Consider the following 14,144-nt stretch of genomic DNA (forward strand, 5'->3'; position numbering starts at 1 on the left):
TTGGATTTTCTAAATTGTGTTTGACAGTTAAAGCAAAAAGTATAAAGTCTTATCTGGTTTTCAATGAATGTAGAAGAAATAATTAAAACAATTATAAATGAGGGTGGGTAAAGAGACTTAAAGGGAGCTAAGATTTCTACACCTAAACTGGTAAAATGTCTACATCAGTAGACTGATAGTTATGTATGTATAGTGTAAGAACTAGAGCAACCAGTAAAAACATATGCAAAGAGATATGCTCAAAAACAATATGGAGGCTGGGCATGGTAGCCCATGCCTGTAATCCCAACTTTTTGGGAGAACAAGGCAGGAGGATTGCTAGAGCCCAGGAGTTCAAGACCTGCCTGAGCAACATAGCGAGACCCCATCTTTACAAAAAACAGAAAATTTAGCCTGGCATGGTAATGCATACCTGTGAGCCTAGGGGGAGGTATACCTAGTGGCCATACCTAGCCACTGGGGAGGCGGTAGCAGGAGGATCACTTGAGCCCAGGAGTTTGAGGCTACAGTGAGCTATGATAATGCCACTGTACTCTAGTCTGGGCAGTAGAGTGAGACCCTGTCTCTCTCTGTCTCTCTCTGTATATATGCACACATATATATATCTTTATGTATGTATTTACATATACATTATATATTATATATTTTATGTATATAAAATCAAAATGGAATTCTAAAATCTGTTCAAGTGTTCTACAGGAAGACATGAAAGAAAAAACAAATGAAAAAACAGAAACAACAAAAAATAACATGGCAGACTTAAACTAAGATATCAATAATTACAGTAAGCATGAGTGAGCTCACACACCGTATGATTACATTCCCAAAATGACATAATTACAGAAGTGGAGAACAGATTCGGGGTTAGGGATGGTGTCACGGAGGAGAGTGGCTGTGATCATAAAGGGGTAGCCCGAGCAGGATCTTTGTGAGGGATGAACAGTCCTGAGTCTTTATTGTGGTGGTTACACATGTGATAAAATGGCATAGAACTGTGCACACATATTTCCATCAACCCCAAAAGACACTCTGTCCCCACTTTCAGGCACTTCTCATTTCCACTCACAGCCCAAAGCAACCACTAATCTACTTTCTGTCTTTATAGACTTCACTCTTCTGGACATCCCATATAAATGGAATCACACAACATGGAGTCTTTTGTGTCTAGCTTTGTTTATTTAGCATAATGTTTTTGAGGTTCAGCTATGTTTTAGCATATATCAGTACATCATTCTTTTTTTAGTGGACATTTGGGTTTATGAATAATCCTGTTAGACAAATGAGCATGACAATTTCAGTGTGCTCCACACAGCACAACAGGCATAGCCCATCATCTAGAAATAATTGCTAGTAAGAAATATCAATACATAGGAACTGAATGGTGAGGGAGCTATAATTCCCAGTCCTACAGCAAACTCATGTTTCCATTTCTAAAACTCATAAAGAGAGTAGAACTGCACTGGTTCCAAGTTCATAAATATGCAACATTTATTTACTCATCCAGCAGTGCTGTGGTGGTGATGATGAGGAGGAAGAGGGGGAGGAGGAGGATAAAATGTATTGATTGCCTACTTTGTGCCAGGAACCATGCTTAATATTTAAATTAATTATTTCATATAACCCTCACAACAACTCTAGGAGGTATGTACTATTATTACTACTTTTCGAAGTAGAAAAACTGGGATTGAAGAGGGAATAATAATTTACCAAAAGACACATTAGTAAATAATCAGTAAACAGTGAGGCCTCTTTAGCCACTTTGCAGTAATATTCGGTATCTAACACTGAAGCCTGTGTACCTATGTGTGGAGACCATATTGTGGGGATGGAAAATGCCAGGCTAAGGAGTTTTGGTTCTATTCTATAGAACGTGGAAATGCACTGAAGGTTTTTGAGCAGGGAAATGGAGTCATCAGAACTGAACACTTCCCTGCACGGCTATGTCAGATGATTTGGAGGGAGGAGACAGTGGTGACAGAAACTGGTGAGGTGGCTCTAAAAATTTTAGAGAAATCCAGAGTTCATGAGGGCTTGGCTTAGAGTAATGAGATAGAAAGGAAGGAAATTATTTCCCCAAAATTTCAGAAGTGGATCCAAAATAACGTAGCAATAGATTGGTTGTGGAAGGCAAGGAGATAGGTAATTTATTTAATCTTTTAAATGAATAATGTGTTGTAAGTAAAGAATCCAGCACCAAGCATAACTCAGCAAGTTGCATGGAGCAGGAGGGTTACGGATGACAGCAACGAGAGCTGGCTTTTACTGAGTACTTGCTATGTCCCATGTTTAAATGGGAAACTCAAGTTTTACAAGCCTGTGGTGCCACTAATGAAAATAGACAACATAAGCAGAAGAGAATGTTAAATCAGGAGCTGGGTAAATCCATTCCATTTTTAACATACTTATTTTGAGGTCATAGAAAGAAATTTAGGCAGCAATGTCAAAAAACATTTATTAATATGATACTGGAGATTGGGAGAGAGGTCAGACTAGCAGAAGATTTGAAAGGTATTCAAGGAGAAGAGGTAAGTTGTATCATGGCATAGCTAAGAAAGAAAGAATTGTGAATGAAGTGAATATTACTGTTTGTGCAATGAAACAAACTCTAGAAATCAGATTTATAGTTATGATATGGATAAGGCCTATAAGGGACAAGATAGTCATGTTGAAATAACAAATATACCCCAAAATCACAGTGAAATTTTACATTTCTATCAATAGCCGAACAGATGAAATTGATCTAAATGTACTGTAAATTAAAATTAAAAATGATTTCTGATTAATGCATAGGACAAGAATGAAGAAGTCTATTATAGTCTTATCGAAAAACAGAATTATTAAAATAGAGTTCTGTATATCCCAAGAATTTCTTAAGCAATACTAAATTACAATTTATCATTCCTGATGTTTGACTAATACTTATTTTTAATTCAGACCAAATTATTAAGTTATAATCACTTGGTCAGAATTCAATAAGGATTTGCTAAATGAAAGAATGAAAAAAAGGGTTGATTCCAAGAATTTGACTGTCAGGGATAAATCACCTCTTCCATAGTGAGTGTTCCAGAGTGTTTCAAATATTATAAAAGAGTATATTTAATTTTACCATAGAAAGAAATAACTTCACTCTTAATAAAAGAAATACAGCTATCTTAAAAAGATATAACCAAGTTAAATTTAAGAGACAACTCCATCCACAAAATGATTCCTAAATACCTTGGTGGAACAATATAGCAAAGTTTCTGCTTAAAATAATCAGATAAGTAGACCCTAAGTTTATACTTTTCTCTTTAAATTAATAAGCATCCATTGGAATTTCAAATAAATCTTTGGAAGTAGCCAGTGGAAAGAGTGATTTTGGATAAATCTTCCCTGGTATGTTCCTACCACCCTGCCACAGGAAAATATTTAGATGATAGATTTCAACTTGCTATAAAGATGACACTGGGAAGTTTCATCTATCCAAGCAATTAGATTAAGTTGTTAGCTTAAAATGTTTAAAAGATTCTTCTTACTTAGAGGAAACAGACATTCTAGAATAAAAGTGCACCATTCAGAAGGAATCATTTATTTTAAGAATTATTTCTTTAATATTTATTATAGGTTATTTTTTAAAGTGAGAAAAAACACCTTGAAATTCTTTTAGGCTAACTCAACATTTTTACCTTAAAAAGAAGAAATTTTCATATTCTCTCCGAATAGCAGTTTTATTCTGATTCTTCCTACTAAATGCTATCATTAAGAATTCTCCTTTTCTATTAAAGAATACTTTTTAAAGTCTCAAACATGGTCTTTTTAATTCATTCTAAAAATGGAAATTTCTGAATTCTCATTTAAATTCCTAGTACGTGTATTTCTAATGATCAACTTCCATAATAATTACAGTGCTTCTAGTGGCCCTTTATTTGCCTTAGAGTTCTGCGTTCTCAAATTTTTCCATCAAGTACCCCTAATGAAAGAGGAAAATGAATTCATAATCATAGACTGGAGTTTTAATCAGAGGTTGAAATTTAAGTCTTAACTGTGTCTAAAAACTGGCATGCCAATAGTATCCATGTCTATACTGTTTTATTGTAAAAATGGTTTAAATTATTTTTCATCAAACAAATTGAGATATATCATAATTGTCCCCTTTGCTTTTCAAAAGCTCCCTCATGGCACACCAGCAAGGACTGTGTTTCTAACAAAAAGTAGGATACTCATCAAGGTAGAAAAATAAAGGCAAGCAGAAGATGGACCGATCCCTGCCTGATCAGCACAGCCTGGCTGCCAACACTGAGGTCCTACAAAGCGTCTGCCTCACCAGCCTCAGGCCAGCGAGAGCCACATCTGGCCGTCCCCAGTCCCACACTGTCTGGGAGTCTAACTAGGGATGGCTTGGTTCCTGCTGGGCTGGACAGCAAGCCCCTGGCCACCTCCATGCCACTGACCTTCAGCCTTTCCCTGTAACCTCTGCCCTATGGGCCAGTCTCTGTGACAATCTGCTGTTCTCCATCCTAGTTTATGCTCCATTTCTCCTCTGGGATGACAAGACTGCTGTGAGTGCCCCACGGATTAGACAGAGCTAGCCCAGTCCTACTTCAACCCAGTCAGACTCTGCCTACTATGAGTTCTGCTGATGAGGCTGCAAACCAAACACGAGTTCGGAGTGAGTGGTCACTGGCCCTACTCTTCAACAGAGCAGCTGGCCTGTCACCTATGTTGAGGGTCTTCCCTATACTGGTTTCACTGACTCCCTTCACAGTGCACCCTGCTGTCTTTGTCCCAGGAACCCTGTCCCTCTGCACACACTGGCTACAAGCATGCCAGATGGCCACGAGATCAGCTGGGCTTATGAGCGATTACCAAACAAACTGCTGATGTGGGGGAGGTAACAGAACAGCTAACGCAAGGAGCTGGGTGCTAGGCTGAGAGACTGAGATTTACTACAACAAGACTTTTAGAGACTTGTGAGAAAAAGAAGGAAAAGATGAAAATGATATTCAAGATGATATGCGAGTAGCAGAATGTAATGCAGACCGGGGATGGAAAAGACTGGAGAGAGAAATATAGCATGAAAACAGATCTTTAATAATGTACTATGGGCCTGGAATAAAATGGTGGTTCTGTAATGAAAGGAAGAGATCAGACATATTTTCAAAAAAGGCTCTCCAGGCGTTGATAGTGGATTAAAGATCAGTCAGTGAATGAATTTTGAGACCACATATTTCCCAGTCAGTATTCTAGGCCCAGAAGAGACGGTGATGCATAAAGCACAGCCCTGCCCGCCAGGAGCCATCATTCTAAAGGGGGAAACTACTGATGTGATGGGTGCTGTTTGTCACCTCATTTGACACACGTTCTTAAGCTCCCTTTGTGCCTTCCTCACAGAGGTCAGAAAGCCAGTCACCCGCCTCCCAAACGCTGGAGTCAGTAAGGGGACCAGCTGATCCATTTAAGCCCCTTTTCTTGATAAAAGGAGTAGACCCTGCTGGTACCACCCCATTTTCTCCCTTCCTGCCTGGAACATGGAAGTAATACCTGGAGCTACTAAGGAGCAGCAAGCATAAAAAGAAAACATTAACACACTAAGGAAGGCCAAGTAGGAAGACAGAAGGCGAGTCCTTGGTAGCTGTGTGAGCAGCTGGGCTAATCTGACAACCACCTCCTCTTCTTGTTAGGCGAGAAAAATTAACCACATCCGTAGCGCCAGTGGCTGAAACAGAGCTCTTCATTGCAAGCAGCCAAATCTTACCCCTAGGGAATTACACAGAAAAGGAGTCTTAGAAGAATATTGAGTGGTTCACAGAATCTTCAGGAGGACTAAAGAATATGGCTCAAACTTAAGATTCCAGGAACAACATACCTTTCATAGAACTGGCCTGATGAGAAAACCAGCAGCACGTTGCAACAGGGCCTGAGGTGCTACAGCTTACGCCCTTACCACTGTTCCACCAGGAACATAATCATACTGCAAAGAAGACCGACCTGACACAGTCATCGTTGCTGTCACCCTAACCAGAAAATGAATTCCACAGGGAGCATGCTATTTTACCTTGCTCACTTCCAAACTGCACCATTTCCTGTTCCCTTAATGGAAAGAAAATATGTAGCTCGTTCAGCTACTATAAGAAGACATATTCTTTGTCCTACAAAGATTCATAATGTGGGTAATTTATCAAACTCAAAAAGGGATTCAGATGCTAAGAATACAAAATGATTTGGAAATATATATCATCGTGATAGGTTCTTTGCAAAAATGATTACAATTCTCTCCCTATATCCACACCCCTTTATAATGTAATCTGTAGCTCCTCCCATTAAAAGGTAAAGTCTCTTTCCCTACTCCTAGTGTTTGGGCTGCTTTGACCAATAGCACAAGGCAGAAGAGACCTTATGTCAGTGCCAAAACCAAACCTCAAGAGAACTGGTGCACTGTTGTTCTTTCAAGAAAGCTGTTATCCAGCAGGGCACAGTGGTGTGCACCTATAATACCAGCTACTTAGGAGGCTGACATGGGAGGATTGCTTGAGACCAGGAGTTCAAATCCAGCCTGGGCAATACAGTGAGACCCCATCTCTAAAAAAATGTATTAAAAAAGTATCCTGGTATCCACCATATGAATAAGCCTGGGCTGGCTTGTTGCATGATGGAAGAAACCTAGCCCTGGTGTCCAGTTGCCCCAGCCAGCAGCCAGCCAACCCCCAGAAGCAGAGCCACATGACACATGAACAAGCCCAGCCTAACTCAGAAGGTTATCCATTTGGGCCCAGTCCAATTGGCCCACCCAAATGATTGTGAACTCAATAAATGTTTGTTTTAACTAAGAAGTTTGGGGTGTTTTTTATGCCATAAAATCTGACTGATACAACTACAGACAGCAAAAACAAGCAAATTAGTAAATAATATCATTTTAGATACAGAAGTGATTTAAAAAAGATCAAGTAGGGTAATTTTGTAGAAAGTGATGAGGGCCACTTAACTTGTCAGGGAACTCCTCTCTGAGAAGGGGGCATTAAGGTGAAACTTAAATCTGAACGAGAGAAAACTATTCAGACTGTTCAAAGATACAGAAGAAATGTATTCCAAACAGAAGGAATAGCATGTGCAAAGGCCCTGAGTCAGGAATGGAGATATGTGAAGGACTGAAAGAAGGCAAGTGTGGCTGAAAAACATGAACAAAGTAGAGAGTGAAGATGGGCCATGGTTAGAAGTGTAGATTCTATTTTGTTGAGGCATTTTGATTTACATTTTAGGGAGATCATTCTGTTGCCATGAGCAGGATAGATGTTAGAACAGCAGGAGTAGAGACAGAAGCCTTGTTTCTGTCATAGATGGAGCAAAAAATTATGGTGGCTTACATTAGGTTTGTAGCCAGTGAAATGATGAGAAGTGAGTTACATTGGGAGATATATGGGGTATGGAACTGTTGAGATTTACTATTGTAGATCATAAAATAAAGGATCGAGTTTGACCTCTAGGCTTGGGTCTGAGTGGATGGTAGGACCATTTACTGATATGGGAAAGGCTTGAGGAGGGAAGAGTGGATGGAGGCTGGCATCTATAATTATATTTTGGTCATATTTGAGACACCAGTTGGTGTCAAGTAGGCAGTTGGTTATCTGAGTCTGGAGCTCAGGCTAGATGTCACAGATGGAGATGTATAATAACTTTGAGAGTAATATGCTTACAGATGGTGCTTAAAACCATATAACTGTGGTGGGAAGGGACTACAAAATTGAAGAGAATTTCCTAGGAAGAGAATTTAAAAATGAAAGAAGAGAGCCTATAATATAGCCCTTGGGCTTTTCAAGGTCTTACAGAGGAGAAGAGCTTCCAAAAGAAACTGAGCATGTGTGGACAACTAAGTAGGAAGAAAACCAGGTGGGCAAGGGTCCTGGAAGGCTTGAGGAGCAGCACTCTAAGGAAAGGGGATGGTTGAGCTAGATGAGCACCTCTGAGTGTATGTCACTGCTTGTGCAAGAGGGAGGTCATTGGTGACCTTGACAATGGCCATTGTGGTGGGGTGGTGGGAAGACAAACCAGTCAGGGAAGGCTGAGGGGAAAACAGGGAATGAGAGAGGTGGACAACTCTTTCGTGGAATGTTTCTGTGAAGGGGGGCAGAGGAGAGGTGTAATACCAGAGCAGGGGTGCGGGATCAAAGGAAGATTTTCTCTAAGATGGGTGATACTAAGTTGTACTTGTCTGTTTAGCAGAATGATCCGATAGAAAGAAAGAAATAGATTATACAAGACAGGCAAGGCACAGTACTGAGTGGAAGTCATTCAGAAGGTAAGAGAAGATGGGACCCTTAGCACAGTGGTGGGACTGGCCTGAGACAGGAGCAGGGTCTTTGCCTCACAGTAGCAGAAGGGAGGCAGAGGCTGTGGAGCCTGATGCTTGAAGTCAGTTCAGTTGAATCATTGGTAAGATAAAGCTTAGGAGATCTGAGGAGAGAAACACAAAATCATCTCAGACAGAAAAAAGTAAATTTACTGGGGAACTGTGTTAGGATTTTAGGGCCATGTTGGGTGCCCATTTGAGACTCATGATCACTCAGTTCAAGTAAGTACATTCCAGGGGTGGTGGAAATTACAGGAAGTGGTCAACAAGTATTCCAATATGGACCAGAAGAGCATTAGAATGCCAGAATTGAGAAAAGATACATACTTGGTCAGGAAAAAATGAAAGAAAAATGAAAGAATTGAGCTCCAATTAGAGATGTCTTGTAACCATCTCCATGTCAAAGTACAAGGCTGGAAAACAAGTTAGAGGGCCAGCAACATGCTGATTTCACATTCACATGACTAGGAATAAGCGCAGAAAGAGCTGGATGGCACAGAAGAGACCGCCGTGGTGCAGGGAAGTGAGTTTTAGACATGTGCACCTGTGCTGAAATTGGGCCCAAGGAGCTAACTCATATACTTTGAACTCCCCTTTTTTTGCCACATTCTCAGAAAAATTGGAAAATTATTTCATGAGTTCCTTAAAAGCCATTATATCTTGAGAGTCTGGCTTCTAAAAATAAAATAAAATGTACTAACCCTCTCCCCCCACCAAAAAGAAAATAACCCAAAATTTCCAGATTCAAGGTATCATCCTCCTCCATGGAAAGAAAGAGAATATGCAGGTAATTTTATAACCTACTGCAGTAACTGTATAGAGTCTACTGAAAACTTCCAAAAATGAAAACATGGATTTTTTAAGAGGTTATTGGGGGCAGGGGGAGATGGATTGATGGTGATCGAGGGAGCCTGTGAGGGAGGGAGGAAGTCAGAGGCACCTAATTTACTGCGGGCCTGTTGTGTGCAAGGTCCAGTCACTGCAGTGTGATCTGGGCATCTGTAGGAAGCAGAATGGTAGAGTGAAAAGAGCAAGGACTTTGGAATCACACACACCTGCGTGAATCTAAAGGCCACCACTTATTCATTGTGTGCACTAGGGTGAGTTGCTTAACCTGTCTGACCCTACGTGTCTTCTGTGAAATAGAGACAACAGGAACTATCTCACAGGCTGCTGTAACGGGTCAGTGAGCACATGCGTAAAATGCCTAGCCAAGTACCTTTTAAATGGTAGATTTTCTAGAAATGTTTATTTAATTCCCTTTCACTTTACTTCCCAGATAGAAGATCCTGTATCTGAATAAAAGTTGAAAATCAAAGTGTATTGAAATCAAGGTAGACTTATGTCTGGAGATGTTATAAAGCCAGTAACTATCTCACTTCCTATAAATCTCACTCCCTGACAGTCCCACTTACCTACACCTGTACCTTCAGGCTACCAACACTATCTTACAGCCTAACACGATGATTATAGAACTTCAGAGCTAAACTGACATGTCAGTTTCGTGTCCAGAGCCTTTCCCGCTGCCAAAGCCATAGCCTGCTAGCCAGCGCCTTCTTGGGCCCTGCTTCCCCCTGTGGTGAGCTCCCGACACTGCAGCTACTTTCCTAAACTCCAGCCCAGCTGTTTGTTCTAATCTTTAAAATGTGCTGAATGCTCAGGCCTTGCTTCCTGCACTGGTCAGGCCCTGAGCCCCTCTCTGAGCCTTAGTGCTGTGATTAACCTTCTCTGAGTCCCTCTCATTCCGTGCTGATCGCTCTCCTGTTTCCCCCAATCTTGCTTTTGCTCTTTTGTTCCCAAATCCCTTCCATGTATTCCCAACCAATTGCAGTCTTCTCTGACATCCCATCCTGCAAGCATTGTCCGCCATGGAAGTATTGTTTCTATAACATTGTTTCTTTGATCTTTATAGCACAAAGCTTTTCTTCTACATTTGGACCAGCTTTCTATCCCAGGGAATAACTTAAACTGAAAGATGTACCATAATTTGCAGATATATTCACAGCATAAAGTCACAAGTTGACCTGCCAATGGATATGAAATTCCTTATCAAAGATGGATTAACTCCACTGTAAATGTAATTCAAAAATAGCAACATACACAAGGCAACATGATGGGACAGCTTTGCTTTGTAGGAAGAGAAATTTATGAGACAGGATTTAAAATGGACTAAACTTAACAGTGTATGAAATGGCATTTTTGTTGTAATTTTAAGCTTTGTAAGTAGAATCTATAAATATATCTGAGGGGAAAAAAATGTCAAGAAGGCTAAAGAAAAAATATACATTAGAAAATATGGAAAAGAAATAGACCTTTCTATAGACTCACAAAAATTAGAAATGGAAAAAGTCATTAGGTCACCTTGCTCATTTCCCTGCCAGCATAGCTCATTCTCAAGTGTTTGTCCAGTCTAATTTTGCATGACCCAAGAGTCTTGACTTCAGGCATTTCATTTGTAAAACCGTGCGGCTGTCTAATGAACCCTCGCAGCTCTTCAACCTAAATTTTCAGCTTCCCAGGAGGTTCCAATGGTTTACTTGGCCTCCCCTAGCTGCATCTCCAACTACAAAATTCTCCAGGGGAGAATTTTCACTTCCTTGTCAGATCTACCTTTAAAATACTTAAGAAAGGTCAGACCTCATCAAAGCCAAGGTAGGCATTCTCTAAAGATCACTGGGGCTAGCACATGACAGTTAAAGTCTTGATTTCATTGCTTCCAAGATTACAAACGGTCCCGAAGGCTAAAGGATGTCAGTTAACTTTTGCTTCCCACTGTCCAAAAAGTTCATCGAAAGACATTATAAACACTACCGGTTATTAACTAGCTGTTACATGCCAGGTACTACACCAGGTGCTTTATATACCTTGACTCTGACTTTGTAACAACTCTGCACAGCAGTTATTCACTTCATTCTGCAGATGAGGAAGCTGAGACTTGCCCAGGGTCTCCAAGCCAGCTGAGTGCGTGTGGGAGCCAATATTTCAGGCAAGTCAGTCTAAAACAAAGCCTTGTTTTCTCTGCTGCTCTGGTCCATCACTACAGCACCTTTATCAGGGAGTGTTGGTACCTGGGCCAGGGCTCCCCAAGTCCAAACAGAAGGTCCTTCCCTGATCCAGGAAGAATGTGAGGGTGAGGATGAAGCAGAGCACTGCACTTCCCAGGAGACAGCTGCCTCTAGGAGTCCTGGAGACGAGCACGGAGAGAGGTAGGTGAGCATTGCAGCTGCATGCGTGCAGTCTGACGCTGCAGGATTGGTGGTTGGCGTTAACTCAAAAGAATAAGGAACCTAGGCTCAGAGGCCAGGGGAACACCAGTGTGTGGAGCGGGGTAGAAAAGCCCCTGCCTCCCTAACTATGAGCAGGACAAAAGAACAGCAGCTCCTGATAACCCAGTGACTGCATTTAGATTGGTGACCATTCCATGGTGGCTTCAAGGATTCTAGACCCATCCAAAGCTTTGAGTCAGGATCAGAACAGACTTATGGAACCAAGTGTTACAAAGAAGCTGGCTCAGAACTTCTCCCTGATACAAGCCCTAAGGGGGATATTAGGACTCATTCCTATAGTCAACTCAACAATCCCAAATGCTCCAGACTAGCCACAGGGTGGAAAAATGTCACAAGACACGAAAACCTTCATTAATCAAAAACAAGAGAGGAGTAGATCTGCCTAGGAAGGTGAGTCATTTATGCCTCCCAGCTATTCAGCTTTCAAAATTGATCCTACATTTCAGCTTCTTGAATCAGTATGAATAAAATGTGGTGACTCGTCTCATCAACAGTTTGCTTAGTTTCTCATTTGGAGGGAAATGTTGAGAATCATTAAACAAGGCTGTCTGAAGCTACTGATTTGCAGCTGTGTGTCTACTGAGATAACACAAAGTGGAAATCTGGACACTTCAGGCTGCTGATTTCTGTTTCCTAGACAAAGGCTATCATGATTAGATTGGCAGTTCTTGAAACAACACACCAGTGCAGCTTTTCAAACTTTGCAGCAGATTTTGAATTAGAACTCATATTGACTATGCATCCAACCTTAGGAATAAAGCATTGGAACAAAAAGTGTTGGAAGTTTAACAGAAAGAATCTGCTTATTCTGGGAAATGGTTTCATTTCCCTCCCTTTTCAGGGGGCAGTAAATCTATTTCTAAGAAGGGGATGAGGCAGACACGGGTTGGAGTCCCAGCCCTGGGGCTTACAATATGTAGGACTTTTGTTAAGGCCCTTACCTCCCCTGAGACTGTTTCCTCAGCTGAAGCAATGGCTGCGTGCTTGTGAGGACTAAATGAAGTAACCTGCTCAGCGTGGTGTCTTGTGCTTAACAAATGCTGAAAGCCCTCCTGTGATTTACTGGACAAAAGGACACAGCAGCTGGTTTCGTGAAGTCATAAGATATTTTTATTTGAAAGGTACCACATGATCCTCAGAACCTCATTAGAAATTTTGAAATATTTCACCTCCAGAGTAAAATTCAGAAACAAAAGAAATGAAATATAGCATGAGATATAGGACTTCTTTTGGAAAATTTCGACTATTTTTTGTCAACTAATATTCTTAAAAAGTTAGTTGATTCCTCTGAGCCCCCTTTCTCACTCTATAATTCTAAAATATTTGTAATGTTTCCATCTCCTCTTCTCTGAAAATGTCTACACGCTTATCGCTGGAACCTATCCAAGTCTAGGTTATCAAGGCGCATGAGAAAAGCCAACAAAGCATGCTGATTAGAAAGCATGGTTTGACAATGCACACAGCTGGATTTGAGCCTCTCCTGCACACTCTCCAGCTCTGTGGCCTGAGTATCACACAGTCTAAGCCTCCATTTTCTCAACTACAATATGGGAGGTTATCATAATATATATCTTATAGTATTATTTTGAGGATTAAATGAGATAGAGTAGCATAGCACTTAGTAAGAATCATGTTGGCCATCATTATCAATAAACAATTCATAACATGTGTGACTGCTTCATAACATACTATTTAAGAAGGGAATTTTAATGTGAGAATACACTATTCCCAAAATTCCATGCACAAAAAAGTACATATTCATATAAAAAAAACCACAGACTATTAACTTTGAATGCAGATTCATTTTTTAGGCATTTATCTTTCAGTTAATATGACAGTAAAATTTTCTCTCTTACATGTAAATCACATAAAAATGATTGACTTTTTTTACACCAGAAATAGGCAGACACTGGCTTCCCATCTATTCAGATAGCTTTCTCTTATTTAAAGAAGTTTTCATTTCATATTTACAATTTTAGAATAGTAGATAGGGCAACTACAAGTAACAGCATTCATTACAAAGAAACCTAAAGCATATCCTGATCAATTTAATCAAGCCAGGTTTTCGGAAATGTCTATCAAATTTAACCTGGCGCTGTTGATAACACCATCCACACCTAGAACTGCCTGCCACCACATTCCTGTTGGCCAGTGCTGTAGGAAGTCTTATCTAGAAAACAAAACCCATGAATTTCCAGACCCAGAGTGGAAAGAGATTAACTCTTGCCCTGAAGATAAATCACTTTCCAGTGTTTCCACTTCCAGACATCTAACATTTTCCCTGCTGTTTTGGCTGTGAACAGATCTGTTACATGTCTGTAACAAGGATAATTTATTATACTATCATCCCGAATTAAAATGGGAACCTGTAGGTTAGAATTTCTTCATTGTGACCCCTATGGCAATTTTTTACATGACTGGTGGGTGATGACTTTTCTGACATCTAACGTATCTTTGAAGAACATCTTTAAAGCATGAAAAAAGGCCCATTGTAAATTAGGTTGCCATTCAGTAATGCAGGAGAAGTAGAAGCA

Source organism: Eulemur rufifrons, chromosome 3, assembly GCF_041146395.1.
Source record: "Eulemur rufifrons isolate Redbay chromosome 3, OSU_ERuf_1, whole genome shotgun sequence".
Classification (NCBI taxonomy): Eukaryota; Metazoa; Chordata; class Mammalia; order Primates; family Lemuridae; genus Eulemur; species Eulemur rufifrons.